Source organism: Papio anubis, chromosome 2, assembly GCF_008728515.1.
Source record: "Papio anubis isolate 15944 chromosome 2, Panubis1.0, whole genome shotgun sequence".
Classification (NCBI taxonomy): domain Eukaryota; kingdom Metazoa; phylum Chordata; class Mammalia; order Primates; family Cercopithecidae; genus Papio; species Papio anubis.
This window is the reverse complement of record NC_044977.1, coordinates 57,242,461-57,257,791: the sequence shown is the minus strand read 5'-3', so window position 1 is coordinate 57,257,791 and position 15,331 is coordinate 57,242,461. Positions and strand designations below refer to the sequence as shown.

The window sequence follows — 15,331 nt, the reverse complement described above, 5'->3', positions numbered from 1 at the left end:
ACTCAATAAAAATTTTGTGGTAAAATACTTTTAGAGAAAGATAATATCATTTTTGGAGTAGGATTACCTCATAAGGATTTTATTACCACAAGTGACTGAGAAGAATGAGAGTAAGGAGAGACCAGGGCACATTAATAGGTCAGATGACTGAACCACTTTCCTTGAAATTGCCAAGCTTTTTCCTGCTTCTTTGTACTTCTTCTTCCCTCTGGGTAGCGTATTCATGCTTCAGCTCTCCAATCAGCTGCCTCCTTCTCTTTAGATAGATCTGAGCTGTAAGATTACACTCCCCCACCTTAGAGTAATTCCTCTATCAACATATCTCTTAGTTTACTTTCTCTTACTATAAAAGAATACCACAGACTGAGTAGTTTATAAAGATAAGAAGTTTATTTAGCTCACAGTTCTGGAGACTGGGAAGTTCAATAGCATGGTGTCTGCATCTGGTAAGGGCCTTCTTGCTTGCCATAACGTGGCAGAGAGTATCACATGATGAGAAAAGGCAAGAGCAAAACAACCAGAAAGAGGTTGCTTTTTATAATAAAGGCACTCCCACGATAATGAATTCAATCACATGATAGCAACATTAATCCATTCATGAGGGCAGAGCCTCATTAATTCATTAATTTATTAATTCACTCATGAGAATAGAGGGATTCACTTTTCAACACATAAACTTTGGAATACACATTTTAGCCATAGCATTCTGTCTCTGGCCCCCAAAATTTATGTCCTTCTTACATGCAAAATACATTAATTCCATCCTAATAGCCCCACAGTCTTAAGCATTCCAATATCAACTCAAAGTCCAAAGTCCAGAGTCTCCTTTAAATCAGATATGAGTGACTTAGGCGTGATTCATGCCATGGCAAATTTCCTCCAGCTGTGAACCTTTGAAATCAAAACAAGTTATCTACTTTCAAAATACAATGGTGGGGACAGACACAAGATAAACATTTACATTCCAGAAGAGGGAAAGGAAGCAAGAAAAAAGGTGTAACTGGTTCCAAGTAAGTCACAATGTAACAGGAGAAACAATATTATTCGTTGAAGCTTCAGAATGATTTTTCACTCTCTGTTGCCTCTAGGACACAGTGGGGATTTGGACCCCCTCCTCCACAAAGCTTCTGGCAGCCCCACCCCTATGACTTTGGAGGGCTCTGCCTATGTAGCGGTTCTCACAGACTGAGTCCCTTGCCTGCAGTTATCATGGGTTGGTGTTACACACTGGTGGCTCCACAATTCCTGAGTCTTGAGGGTGACCCTGACCCTGTGGCTTTACTAGGCATTGCTCTAGAGGGAGCTCTTTGTGGCAGCCTTGACTCCAATCTCAAATTTTAGCTCATCTTGGCCGGAGTATGGTCTCTCTGCAGTAACTCTACTTCTGTGACAACCACTGTATGGTCTATGTCTAGGCCCCTAGGCTTTTGTGATATCCTTTGAAATCTCGGTGGAGGAAGCTGTGTGTTCCCAGCTCTTGCTTTCCACATGCCTGCAGAATTAGAGCCACATGAACACTGCCAAGGCATATGACCTATGCCTTCTAGGACTTACACCTTCTACAATTTATACCTTCGGAAGCACTGGGGCCATTTGAGCCACAGCTGGAGAGCTCAACATGTGCTGAAATGCAGAGAGCAGAGACTTGAGGCAGCCCTTGGCAGCTGCCCATCCCCCTAACCATTCTGCCTTCTTGGAGCTCTGGGCCTGTGATGGGAAAGGCAGCCTCAATGATCTCTAAAATATCTTTCAAGTTTATCACCCAAATGTCTTGATGAATAGCCTCTGGCTTTCTTTGATCCATACTAATTTCCTTCTCAATTGGTTCCATGTTCTTTCATTCTCTACCACATCGCCAGGCTGCTAGTTTTCCAAATCTTTGCATGCTACTTCCCTTTTAATTATAAATTCTGTCTTTAAATCAATTCCTTCCTCTATATTTTACTGTAAGTGGTTAAAAATAGCCATTAAGCAGACTGCATGGTTTGTAGCTTAGCTATTTTCTTTGACCAGATATCCTAATTTATCACTCTTAAATTTTGCCTTCTATAAAACCCTCAGGCACAGGCACAGTTCATCCAAGTTCTTTGTTACCTAATAACAAGGTGGGGGAGGGGGTCTTAATTCCAGTTTCCAACACCTTCTTTCACATTTCCATCTGAGACCTTATCAGAATAGCCTTTTCTGTCCGTATTTCTACCAACATTCTAGTCATAGCTACTTAAGTAATCTCTAAGGTCCAGACTTTCCCTAGTCTTCTCTTATTCTAGCTTTCACTCGAATCACTCTTAATGCTCCATTCATGATAATAAAGACTTTTTCTAGCCTACTCCTCCAAATTCTTGTAGCTTCTGCCCATTATCCAGTTCCAAAGCCATTTCCACATTTCTAGGTATTAGTTATACCAACAATCCCACTTCTTGGTAGAATTTTCTGTCTTAATTTGTTTTCTGTTGCTATAAGAAGCTACAGAATGGGTAATTTATAAAGAAAAAAAAGTTTATTTAGCTCACAATTCTGGAGGCTGAGAAGTCTAAGAACATAGTACCTGTACCTCATAAGGGCCTTCTTATTGTGTTATAACATGTCAGAGGGCATAAGGCTCTTGGCAAAAAGGCAGGAGCAAGACAGTCAGATACAGTTTATTTTTACAACAAATCTATTCTCCAGATAATAAACCCTCTCCTGTGATAACATGAATGAGGGCAGAACCCTCATTAATCTACTAATCTACTCATGAGGGCAGAGCCAACATTAATCCATTAGTGAGAGATGAGGGATTAAGTTTCCAGTACATGAGCTTTTGGGGGAAACATTCAAACCATCGTAACATATTTAAAGAGACATACCATAGCTCCCACAACTACCATCTTTTATCAGACAGCCTTCATATCACCATTTTTATAATTATGTCTTCTACTGTGTGAGCTTCTACAAGAAGAGACCTATTGTTTACCCAACAGTGAAACGCAAATGCCTGACAGATTGTGGGCATTTAGAAAACATTAGTTGGATAAATGCTTTTCAGATAGGGATATTTTATTTTAAGCAGCAGAAATTGACTCTGGTTAATTTCAGAAAAGGGGATTAAATGGAATTTTCCCTTTTGAGCCTAGAGAACCAGGCTGAGAAAGAGGCAGGGAAAAATCCAGTCTAGACCACTTGGAAAGAGGAGCCACAGCAGTGGGCTCATAGCAGAGTGTCTGGTGAGGACACAGCTACTGGGACAAGTAAATACCAACTATATATTTTGGAAACTTCTAGAATTGTTTCCACATACAGAAGTGTGAACAAATGGGAGTCAAACTGAGTCCTGAGAAGGAGAGAAGCTATAGCATTTTGTAACTAATGGAAAAAGTTACTTCTAAAAAGTATTCACTATGCTCCAAAGATTTAGCAGACTAAAGAAACTATTTTGGTTCTGATAAGGTATGCAAGCTAATTAAAACCAATTAACCTATCAGCAGATAAAAGCCGAGGCCAAGTCCTCTCTTACTGCATAGTCCAATTTTAGAACAGGTATAGTTCTTCTAACTTTTGATATTCAAGACATAGTGAATAGACCTGAGTTGATTATTAATTGGTAGTTATGATTGAGGAAGCACTAGATTATTCTAGTTGTTGTGCTTTTAAAAAAATACTGCTTATTTTTATAATTCAGTGTATTTATTTATCTCTTAAATAATTTGCACTGTAAAATATGGGGCTCAGTTTTATTTCAAACAGGATAGAATGCTTACATATTTTTATGCCTCAGTGTGGTCTGAAAATATACACAAGTTTTGGTTAGCTTTTGCTTGCTCAACACTTATTTCCCTTGTTCTGATAACCGTACCTTGAGTTTTTCCTTTGGGCAATCAATCCTCTTCCCCTATGCTTACTCCAAGAATAAATGCGTGGCTTCTGAGAGCAGAAAAAGATAATCTATAATATTGTTTCTTTCACCTGGAGAATTAAAAACTAAAGTCACATTTTGAATGTCTGTGTGCTGAAAGCTCTGGTCTAGATAGTTTTCTTCAGATACTTGCCAATTTTTTAGTGCTGGTTGGTTCTGTGAATAGAGATGATGAAGGTAATAGCTGTAGTGAACCTATCAAAACCAGAATATATGGGCTAGGGTTTAGTGATAAAATACCATTAGAGGTGAAAATCAGATTTATAATTAGCCATGTGAGAAAAAATAGAAAATAAAGATTAAACCAGGGAGTGGTAAATAATAGTTGAGATTTTTGAGAGAAGGCACCAAACCGTGCCTTAAAGTTGTTTCTTAATGCTACTTCAAGTGATATTTTACCTTATATTTAAAAACACAAAGAATTTTTTATCAATAAATATTTATAGAGTAATATTAGTGTATAATTATATATATAGGCACACACATGTGAATATATATGTCATAATAAAAAATGAGGTTAATTGGTTATATGATCTGCTAAATACTCATGAATGATTTTCTTACAGCTGTGTAGTTCCATTAATGAACAATATCGTGGTGAGTCTGGAATATATTCCCAAGGGTGTCTTTAGCCATCATTTTAGCTAGTTTGTTTTCATTTTAGGACACTGAAAAATTGTTTTGGGAAAAATGGTTCTATGGCATTTCCTGCAAGATAATTAAGGGAGAAAAAATGAAATAAGAGGTTCAGCATTCATAAAAAGTTTGGGAAGGTATCAATGTCATATTAGAGTCAGCTCAAAATATTTTTATTTACCATGTGTTTCTTGAGCTCTTGCTGTGAGTCCAGCACCATCTCTATTTGATGAAATAGGCATTCCTAAGTTCATCTCCCTTGGCAAGCCAAGACTAGAAGAGACGGAAGTTTGGAACTCTCTGCTCCATATGACAGTTGTTTCTCCTTATCTGTGGTTTCACCTTTCAAAGTTTCGGTGACCCATGGAAAATTTCAGAAATAAAAAGTTTTAGGTTGCACACATGCTGAATATTATGCCAAATCTTGGGCTGTACTACTTCATCCCATCCAGGATGTGAATCATTCCTTTGTGCAATGTACCACGCCGTGTATTTTACCCACCCATTCATCATTTAGTAACTATCTCAGTTATCAGATCAACAAATCACAGGGAAAAGAGGGTGAGTACAGTCTAATAAGATATTTTGGGAGAGAGAAAGAGAGAACCAGAGAGAGACCACATTCATGTAACTTTTGTTACAGCATTTTGTCATAATTGTTCTATTTTATGATTAGTTGTTACTAATCTCTGCACCTAGTTTATAAATTAAACATCATCTTAGGTATTCACATACAGTTTGAAAAAACATAGTAGACATTTGCCAGTCCCTAACATGGAATCTAACAGGGCTACATAGGATGGGTACTATCTGGGGTTTCAGGTGTCTCCTGGGGTCTTGGAATGTATCCTCTGCAGATAAGGAGGAACTAATAATGTATCGTAAGTATGTATATATCCTCTACAAATATATGTATCCCCTGAAGATAAAGAGGAACTAAGTAAGATCCAATCTGATAAGCCACTTCATAATGGACTTTCACTCTAATTCTTCTAGGAAGAGTTGCATTCACCCAAGTGAATCAAGCCTAGAAAATGACAGTCTTAGGGTCAACCTAGTAACAATTTTTCTTTAGTGGCACTTTAGAAAGGCATGGTAGAGAAGGCAGCCCCAACTCATTTTCTCCGAGTACATGACAAGCGGGGCCAAGGCTTATATTTTCAGCTGGGGAGATTTTTTTTTTTAATATTAGGACAGACCTCTAAAATCTAAGTATCAGGGTATTAAAAAAGTAACAGAGGAGAGGAAGAATATAGAATCACCAATGAGGACTTGAAAAGTAAGAACTCTGATTTTGCCTTTCTAATTACCTGTCATCTTGGAAAAAGAGAGCTAAACCTGGAAAATGTGGAACATAAGCCAGTGTCATCTGTAATATTTGTTTGTTTCTATTTTTAAGCAACAAAAATTGCCTTAAATCAAGTGCATCATGTGTACATTGGTTTTTAGATTTTAATAGCTTATTCCTCTTCCTTCTCTACAAACTAGAGCTTTAAACCCCCCACTTTGATAGTCCTATCTTTCCCCCAATAAGTTTCAGCTTATTTTTGAGTCAAACTTCTCTGGTCCTCTTTTACATGTTTGTGGTCACCCTATTATTACCATCTTGGACTCCGTCACTTTTTCTTTTTCTGTAGAATATGTCTTTTGAACATTCAAGCTCCCCAGAGAACATTCTGTAAAGCCACAGATGATTCTTTAAATACCTTCCTTTGTCTCTCATCAGGATTGTCTGTGCCTGTTACAGAGAAAGCTCCCTCAGGAAGGCAGAACTGTATTAGCCTAAATTATAGCTGTATTCTCAGTGCCTATTACAGTCGCCTGAGTATAAAAGGTGCTCAACACGGATTGAATGCATGAATGAACAAATAAGGAATGAATAGTGTTGGGGAATCTTGTAGCCAATCTCCTTTAGATACAAACAAATTTAAGACACATTATAGTCAGTCTTCGGTGGCAGGCAACAAAAATTGGCCTGGGTAAGATTAGGTAAAATAAAGGAAGTTATTGGAAGGAGATGGGTCAGTTCAAGGATATAGCTCTGAGGTCAGATCAAATCTGTCCTGCTGTCTATCATTGTGCAGCCCACACGCTAAGAATAGTTTTTATACTTACAAATAGTTGAAAAAATCAGAACAAGAATAACATATCATGACATAAAGATTATATGAAATTCAAATTCCGGTGTCCATAAATAAGATTTATTGGAACACAGCCATGCCCATTTGTTTACACATTTTCTGTGGCTGTTTTGCACTGCAGTGGCAGAGGGAAATAGCTGTGACTGAGAATGCACATCCAGAAAAGTCTAAAATATTTACTCCCGGGTCCTTTTCAGAACTTTGCCAATCCCTAAGTTAGCACATGGAATCCAACTGGGCAACAAGACCTTAGGGTGGTCATAATTCCTTAGGGAATTAAGAAAGCAAGGTAAGGCTTGGAATCCAGGTAGCAGAAAGGAAGAGACAGTTACTTGGGGTGTCACCAGAGAGTGAATCTGATTACCCACATCCTAATTTCATTCAACTCAGTTTCCAAATTCCAGAAAAAGTGAGCCTAAGGAGCTTGACTTAGTTTGCATGCCTGGCCCTTGACTATAGGAGTTGTGGGGAAGGAACCTTGATTAATGTCTGCATTATCTAGAAACTTAGAAAAAGGAACAGTTATTCATTCTAGTACTTGAACAGTGATGCCAAGTTAAAATCTACACCTGAGCTTATTCCCTTCTCCCTTCAAAGATAAACAGAAGCCATTTGCTACCTGGTCACATACAGAGGCTGCTGCACAGTGGTGAGTGCACCACAGACATTGTAACTGCTTGTCATTAAGACTGAGTGGACCCCTCATTACAGACTGTGTTTGCATTCATCAGACTGTTACCTCTCATCTCTTCAGCTGCATTTTGTCCCAGATGATCACACCCAGATGTGCGCCATCTCATGCCAAAGTGACTGAACACCTGGGAGCCCCAGGGATTTTTTTAAGGATTTACTTTGATTTTCTCAATCTAGTTTCAAAAGTGGTAAACTACCTATTAATAAAGCTATCCTGGAGATTTTTCAGTGAGACTACAAAAGCATTAGTGGTTGTCCAAATAGGTGTAAGAAGATGAAGAACAGGATGTCTTGGTATCATATCAGTAGCGTATATCCAGTCTTTATCCTCAGGAGCTATTGCCTAAAATTAAAAATGACCATTCAGGGCTGGGCACAGTGGCTCATGCCTATAATCTCAGCACTTTGGGAGGCTGTGATGGGAGGATTATTTGAAGCTAGGCTGGGCACAGTGACTCATGCCCATAATCTCAGCACTTTGGGAGGCTGTGGTGGGAGGATTGTTTGAGGCCAGGACTTTGAGAGAAGCCTGGGCCACATAGTGAGACACTGTCTCCACAAAAATAATAAAAAATATTAACCAGTCATGGTGGCACACTCCTGAAGTCCCAGCTACTTTGGAAGTCTGAGGTGGGAGGATCACTTGAACCCAGGAGGGAATTGGAGACTACAGTGAGATATGAGTGCACCACTGCACTCCAGCCTGAGTGATAGAGGCCCTGTCTCTGGAAATAAAAAATAAAAAAAGAAAAGAAAAGAAATGACTATTCAGTGACCATGAGAAAGTCTAAGAGCAACAGTTTCAGTGGCAAGCCTGTTTTACTTTTGCTTCTGCAGGAGGCTCATGCTAAGCAGAATGAGGGGATAGAGATAATTTCCAAGCTTGAAAAAAGATGAAATTCAGTTATTATTTTTTAAGTGAAGTGTAATAGATAGATAAGAGATTGGTAAATTACCTTCCAGTGTGAGAGTCAAAGTTCCCCTGCATAAAATGCAGTTTCTAGAGAGCCCATACACAGTGGGCAAAGACAGTGAGTCTGTGTGGGTGTGTGCAATGATAAAATATTTTTATTTTTGAGTTCCAAAGAAAATGGATATGTAGGGATCCTGTTTATCTTTTTGTTTTTGATTTTTTTTTTTTTTTTTTTTTTTTTTTTTGAGCAGAATAGAGACTTTGGGGAATTTGAGGGATTGGTGCGAAAGTGTTTGTGGGTGTTCTTTCTTCATGTCAAGCTATGAAATAAAGTCATTTTATCTCAAAAAGCCCTTAGTTGAGGCTGGGGAAAACATTTTTATCCAACCTGGAGGACACGGGAAAGGATGTAGCAGCCAGTGCTTTGAGAAAGAAAAGACAGATGTTCTTGGGGGAGTGGAGGAGGGACAATGAGGAGAGACATATGAGGTGACCAGTCTGGACTCTGATGGCATCTTTCCCCTGCCCAGACAGCCGATGCCGTGTTTAAAAAATTCATCAATGTGGAGAAGGCAGGAATACCAATGAAGTGAGTTTAGCATAATAGAAAATCAATTTTAATTGTCCCAAATGGAACTATTGTTTACAGTTACAGATGGCTGCCAGGCAGTACCTGGAGAAAATAAACGAGTCCAGGGAGTAGGGAATTGCTTTCAATTCCTTGGAGTATTGCAGGAAAGACATTGGAGAATTCAGTCTAAGAAAGTTTTTGCAAAGAAAATAGATTTCCTGTAAAGGCTGAAAAATGTTTCCCTTTAGGACTATGCAGTTAGTAGTGTCGTCAATTTCCACCTCTCACCTTTCTCCTGGCGTTTTCATAGGAGGAATGGACCCTCTAAATAGTTGTTATTGCATGGATTAAAATCATTGGCAAAGAAGAGGGGAACCTTGATGAATGTCCTCATTATTCAGAACTTAGAAAAAGGAATAGATATTCATTACAGTACTTAACAGTGTTACCAAGATAAATTTTTTTTTTCTCTGTTTTTTTCTTTTCTATCTATTATGCTAAACTCACTTAATTGGTATTCCTGCCTTCTCCACATTGAAGAAGAGGGGATGGCTAATGAGTACAAAAATATGGTTACACAGAAGGAATAAGACCTAGTGTTTGATAGCACAATAGGATGACTATAGTTAACAATAATTCATTGTATATTTCAAAATAATTGGAAGAGTGGACTTGTGATATTCTTAGTGCAAATAAATAATAAATGCTTGAGGTGATGGATATTCTAATTACCCTGATTTGATCATTATACATTGTATGCACATATCAAAACATAATGTTTCCTGTAAATATCCATAACTCTGATATACCCATAATAATTAAAAATTTAAAAAAACTAAAGAGAGAAGGACATCAGCAACCACAAACCAAAACTACCTCCTACCTGATCACTTTACCGTGTCTTCTCTTTTGCTTCTCTGAACTTCTAGTGCAAAGGAAGTATTTATTTTATTGCACTTCATCTTTCCTATCTATAGCTATTTGCATATTTGCCTTATCTTTCAACTAGTATAAAAATTCCTCAAAGGCAGTATTTCACTTTAGCAGAGCTAAACCCATCACTTCACTACTAACTGTGTATGCCTTGAGTGACTTAATCTATTTCTTTAGCTGTAAGCTGGGGGCCATGATGACATCTGATTTATAGTTCTGTGGTGAGTATCAAGTTAATAAGAATGAACCTTCCAGAAAAAATTCTGGTGTGTAGTTTGAACTCAGACATTGACTGTTAATATGATTTTTATTTCCTTTTTGTCTCTTAAGGAATAATTGAAACACATCCTATACAAAAATATGTAATTCTCCTATTGAGAAATCCTAGACAGGAACAAAAAGAAAAAGTTGGAGATAGATGCTCACTCTAGGTAACTTTCAGCATAGATTGGCTTAAGACCCATTGCAACAAAAGTACATGAAATTCTCATTAATATTGCAAATTCCTGATGAATGAGAATCTCTGGGATTCTTATTCGTATCTTCAGTAAGCTTGCCGGATTATTCCATTACAAGCTACATTTTCAGAAGTTTGGTCAAAGGAAAGTGGTCATCTCTGGATGTATCAATTGGTAAAACCCAGATGTAGGCTCTAAAATGCCCATGTGGAATGTTTCATTCATTTTGTCATGAAAGATGACTTGCTTGGAGTGGCTGCAATCCCACTCCTGTTTCTATCCACTACCGTGAGGATAACTGATTTCTCAGACAGTCTTTTAAAGTTCATGGGCATGGCTCCTTGGACCTCCCTTGTAAAAACTATGGGGCTATTTCATTTGCAGAATTGAATAATTAACATAAATCATTGCATGGTGCAATATAAATCCACTGTGAGCCTGACCTTGATCTAAGTGTCTACCATGATTAAAGGCACCAGCATGACCCTTCACCCACTGTGGAGCTCAGTAGAACACTTTCCATAAAGTGCAAGCGTAGGATTTTATTCTCCAGAGTCTGCTTTGATGAAACTTTGCTCAGGTTTTAATTTCTCTAAAACCTAATAGTGTTTGGGAGTTAGCTGGGTTTTTGTTTTCCGAATTCGAGTTATGACTGTTGAGTCACAGAAGATATCTAGTGCTTCAAACAGAACTGGATTTGACTTTTGGTTCTGTGTGACCTTAGGCAAGCCATTCAACCTTTGTGTCCCTAGGTTTTTCCATGTGTAAAATGGAGATATTGATAAACACCTCGAAGAGTGTTGTGAGAATTAGGAATACACTTGAGAGCCCCTGTTACACATGTGAAATGCTCAATAGATGCCAGTTTCCTATTCCTTTAAAACACAAGTGCAGTGTTAAATGTAGAAGGAAAAAAAAGACATCAAATATTTTCTCTTAACTCAGTTTCTCAACTTAAGGACTACTGACATTTTGAGCCTGATAATTTTTGTTTTTGAGGGAGGAAGGGAGACAGGTGCCCCATGCATTGTAGCACGTTTAGTTTTAGCAGCATCCCTGGCCTCTGTCCATTAAATATCAGTAGCACCGCCCAGTTCTGACAATCAAAAATGTCACCAGACATTGACCATGTTCCCTCGAGGACAGAAATCACCCCATTGAGGAGCACTGTCCTGGTTCTTGGCCTAGAATTTTAAGCCTATAAGTTGTAAAATCAAACTAAGAAATCAAACTGTCAGTTTTACCAAGCCAATATCAAAAAGGAAACTAACCTGGCTATGATGGTTATCCTTTTGACAGCTCCCCAGCCTTATGAAGGGGAAATCTCACAGTGCTATTAGGGTGTAGCAAAGGAAGGTGCCTGTCACCTTGAGGACTCACAAGTAATCCATGAGCCACAACTAAGGTTAGATTCTTAGACTTTAAAACGCTGTAACCTCAGGCTGGCTTATGTCACAGATTTTACTAAACTAGGGCCAGTGACTCTTGCTGTGTAAACTAGAGGACAATGACTTTTGCATGAGGCTGATATAAAAATGAAATGGTAAGGCCAAGCATGATGGCTCACACCTGTAATCCCAGCACTTTTGGAGACAGAGACAGGAGAATCCTTTGAGTCCAGTTGTTCAAGGCCAGCCTGGGCAAAATAGGGAGACCCTGTCTCAATAAATAAATAAATAAAGTAACAAATAAAAAAATTAACTTGACATGGTGGTACATGCCTGTGGTCTCAACTACTTGGGATGCTGAGGTGGGAGGACCTTGAGACTGGAAAGCAGAGCCCGCAGTGAGCGTGTGTCACACCACTGCACTCCAGTCTGGGCAACAGAGTTGACACCATATCTCAAAAAAAAAAAAAAAGAAAGAAAGAAAGAAAGAAGGAAGGAAGGAAAGAAAGAAAGATCAAGAAAGAAAGAAAAAAGGAAGAAAGGAAAGGAAGAAAGAAAGAAATGGTTAGTTCATTAATTCTTAAAGAGAAATGGAACGTCAGGGTATTTCCATTCAAATTGGTATAACCAGCACTTGAGATTCTTAAAACAACTGCAGGGGAAGCCAGATCACTGAAGATCCTTGGTGAGCATTCAGTGAGAACTAGAGGCATGAGCTGGAGCACTGAATGGCATCAAGCTGTCAGAGCCTGCTGTGTCTTTCCAAATAGGGATGTAGACCAGTGAGGCACACTGGCTAGTTCTTTGAAGGGTATTGACAACATTTGCCTCTGCAACCTGACTCTTTGCTTCTGTTGATGACCAAGCATTTTAGTATTTTTTCATTTAAGTTTAATCAGGTCCCATTAGAGCTTTGATCTTTGCCTTGGGAAGGCTTTGTGAATTATTATAGGAATCTAACTGGTGGTGTTTTTATAGAGGTACCATAAATCTAGGTTCCTGAGATGCACCTTCCTGTAGACCCCACCTATCCACTAGACTGTCAGTCTCTCTGCTGCCAGCCTCCCCTCAGCACACTTGATCTTTCAACTATTCTTTTCACAAGCAGGGCTATGGCATGCTTTCTTTCACACTCTGCATCTCTCTTGGAATCATGTTCATGAGGTAAGAAAGTGGACAAGTCAAGGCTACACAAATCACACTGAGACCCCAAATATCTTGTTTCCTTTCCTCCTGGTAAAATTGAAGTAGATGCAGAGAAGTTTTTGGTCATTTATTTTGTATTAATTTCTTAGAAATTGCTTTGTCCTCACTTTATACATAATTAGCATTTAATAAACATTTGTCAAACAGCAAATGTTTGTATGAATAAACAAATGTGTGTTATTGTAATAACAGTTATTATTATTATTATTATTATTATTATTTGAGACAGAGTCTCGCTCTGTCGCCCAAGCTGGAGTGCAGTTGCATGATCTTGGCTTACTGCAACCTCTACCTCCCAGGTTCAAGCGATTCCCATGCCTCCGCCTCTCGAGTAGTTGAGATTACAGGCACCTGCCACCATACCTAGCTAATTTTTGTATTTTTTGTAGAGACAAGGTTTCACAATGTTGGTCGGGTTGGTCTTGAACTCCTGACCTCAAGCAATCACCTGTCTTGGACTCCCAAAGTGCTGGGATTACAGGCATGAGCCACCATGCCTGGCTGGTTATTATTTTTCTGATACCAGCTGCTGATTGCCTTTTAGGGCTTATACGGGCCAGGTATTAACACTGTTTAGGGATTATCCTAGTTCATCTTCATAATGGTTCAATACATTTTGAACTTCTTTTATCACCAGATTTTAACTTAAGTAGTTTTCCCAAGCTCATCCAACTGACATGTGACAGAGGTGGGATTTGAACTGCTGCCCAAAGTGCATATTTACTGTGGCTCAGGACCCTTACATCTAATTGGTAAAACCCAGAGGTAGCCTCTAAAATGCCAACGTGTGATGTTTCACTCATTTTGTCATAAAAGAGGACTTGGTTGGGGTGGCTGCAGTCTGCTGAGATCCCACTCCTGCTTCTATCCACTATGGTGAGGATAATTGATTTCTCAGACAGTCTTGTAAAGCTCATAGGCATGGCTTCTGGACCTCCCTTGTAAGAACTGTGGGGCTTTAGTTCCCACGAGAGCACAAGCCCCAAGAGAACTGTGGTGTGATTCCTTTTTCAGCAACAGGCTTCAGTGTCTTCAACCAGGAAGGCCTTGGCAGCATTTCCAAGGGGTCAGGGAATTGTAACTATGACAATGGAAGTTCTGCAAAATTAAGGCCAGGGTGAAGGCAGTTGCAAGTTAATGCCATTTGATGGTTCTTACGTAAAGTGCATTAGAAAGCATCACAGATTAAGCTTCCTCATTCTGTCCGCCATGACACCTTATTTAATTCAGGTATGATAGGTTTTAAACAAGAGTATAAAAACGTTTCAGTTACTGTGATCTTTCCTCTCTTCCTAGGAAAAGGTTTCATATCAAGGTTTCTCTCTCTGATTCTACCTTGTTCCTGACATTAAGCTGTTAATTCACTGATATTAAAATGCTTTTTTAAAAAACCTTCTAAACTGACTGGGTTTTTCAAACATCAAAAACATAATACCAGAGCTGCCAGCTCTTGTTCCCTGTAGCTTATGTTTTGGCTAACAGCCAAACATCGGCTGATCAAACTCTAAGAAGCCAGACAAATTTAAAACCATAGCTGCCCAAATAGAAATTAATAAGATGGTTATCAGTAAATGGAAAATAACTTTCATGTAATGCCTCTAAATATCGGTTAATGAAATAAGTCCTCAATTTTCCTAAGTGAAAACTAGACCTCTGATTAATGTTAAGATTTAGCTGGCAGTTTTATCATTTAAGATTTAGCTGGTCCTTTTTAAAAATATTTAAATAATTCTCATTCATTATTTTCTTTTATGTAACAATCTAGAGCACTTTTCCATCTGTTAATCCATTGAATTAAATCTTCACAAGAACTCTGACAATCTGGCATTATTCTCCACTCAGTTTTGCATTTGAGGAAACTGAGGCCTGGATAAATTAAGTGACTTGCTCAGCTAGAAAATGACAGTGTGAAAATATCAATCCAGTTTTTTTCACTATACAATTACTATTCTTTTCACTCAAGTAAACCATTTCTTGGTAGAACTGAACAGCTTTTACTTTCACTATAAAATATACTTAGCTAGCCAGGCATGCCTGTAATCCCAACTATTTGGGAGACTGAGGCAGGAGAATTGCTTAAACTCAGGAGGTGGAGGCTGCAGTGAGCTGAGATAGCACAATTGCACTCCAGGCTGGTTGACAGAGAGACCCTGTCTAAAAAAAAAAAAAAGAAAGAACCAAACATATTTAGCCATTATATTTTCTTTCCTGCTCGAGCTCTGTCTGTTGATCTGGGACACAGGCTGGGTCTAGAACTTTTGCTGTTACATGGGACTTCTCAGTTAACCTTAATATTCAATTCACATAATACCATTCATTTATTTGCAATTTACTGGGGCAGAAGGCATGGAGTTAAAGAGGTCATAGATAATTCCAAGTTAACAATGAAGCAAAATTAGAGTCACTTTTTGATGATCTCAAAATAAATTTATATCATTTTGTGTGAGTAATGTCAGGCACCTGAGACCTGTTTCTCAGTAACAGTTACCTTTAGTAT

General features: G+C 38.5%; 1 protein-coding gene across 15 annotated transcripts in view; it reads left to right on the top strand.

The window, feature by feature from the left end:
- GRM7 (glutamate metabotropic receptor 7) overlaps window positions 1-15,331 on the top strand; it is an 888,361-nt gene that overhangs the window by 651,912 nt on the left and 221,118 nt on the right. The window lies entirely within an intron of this gene.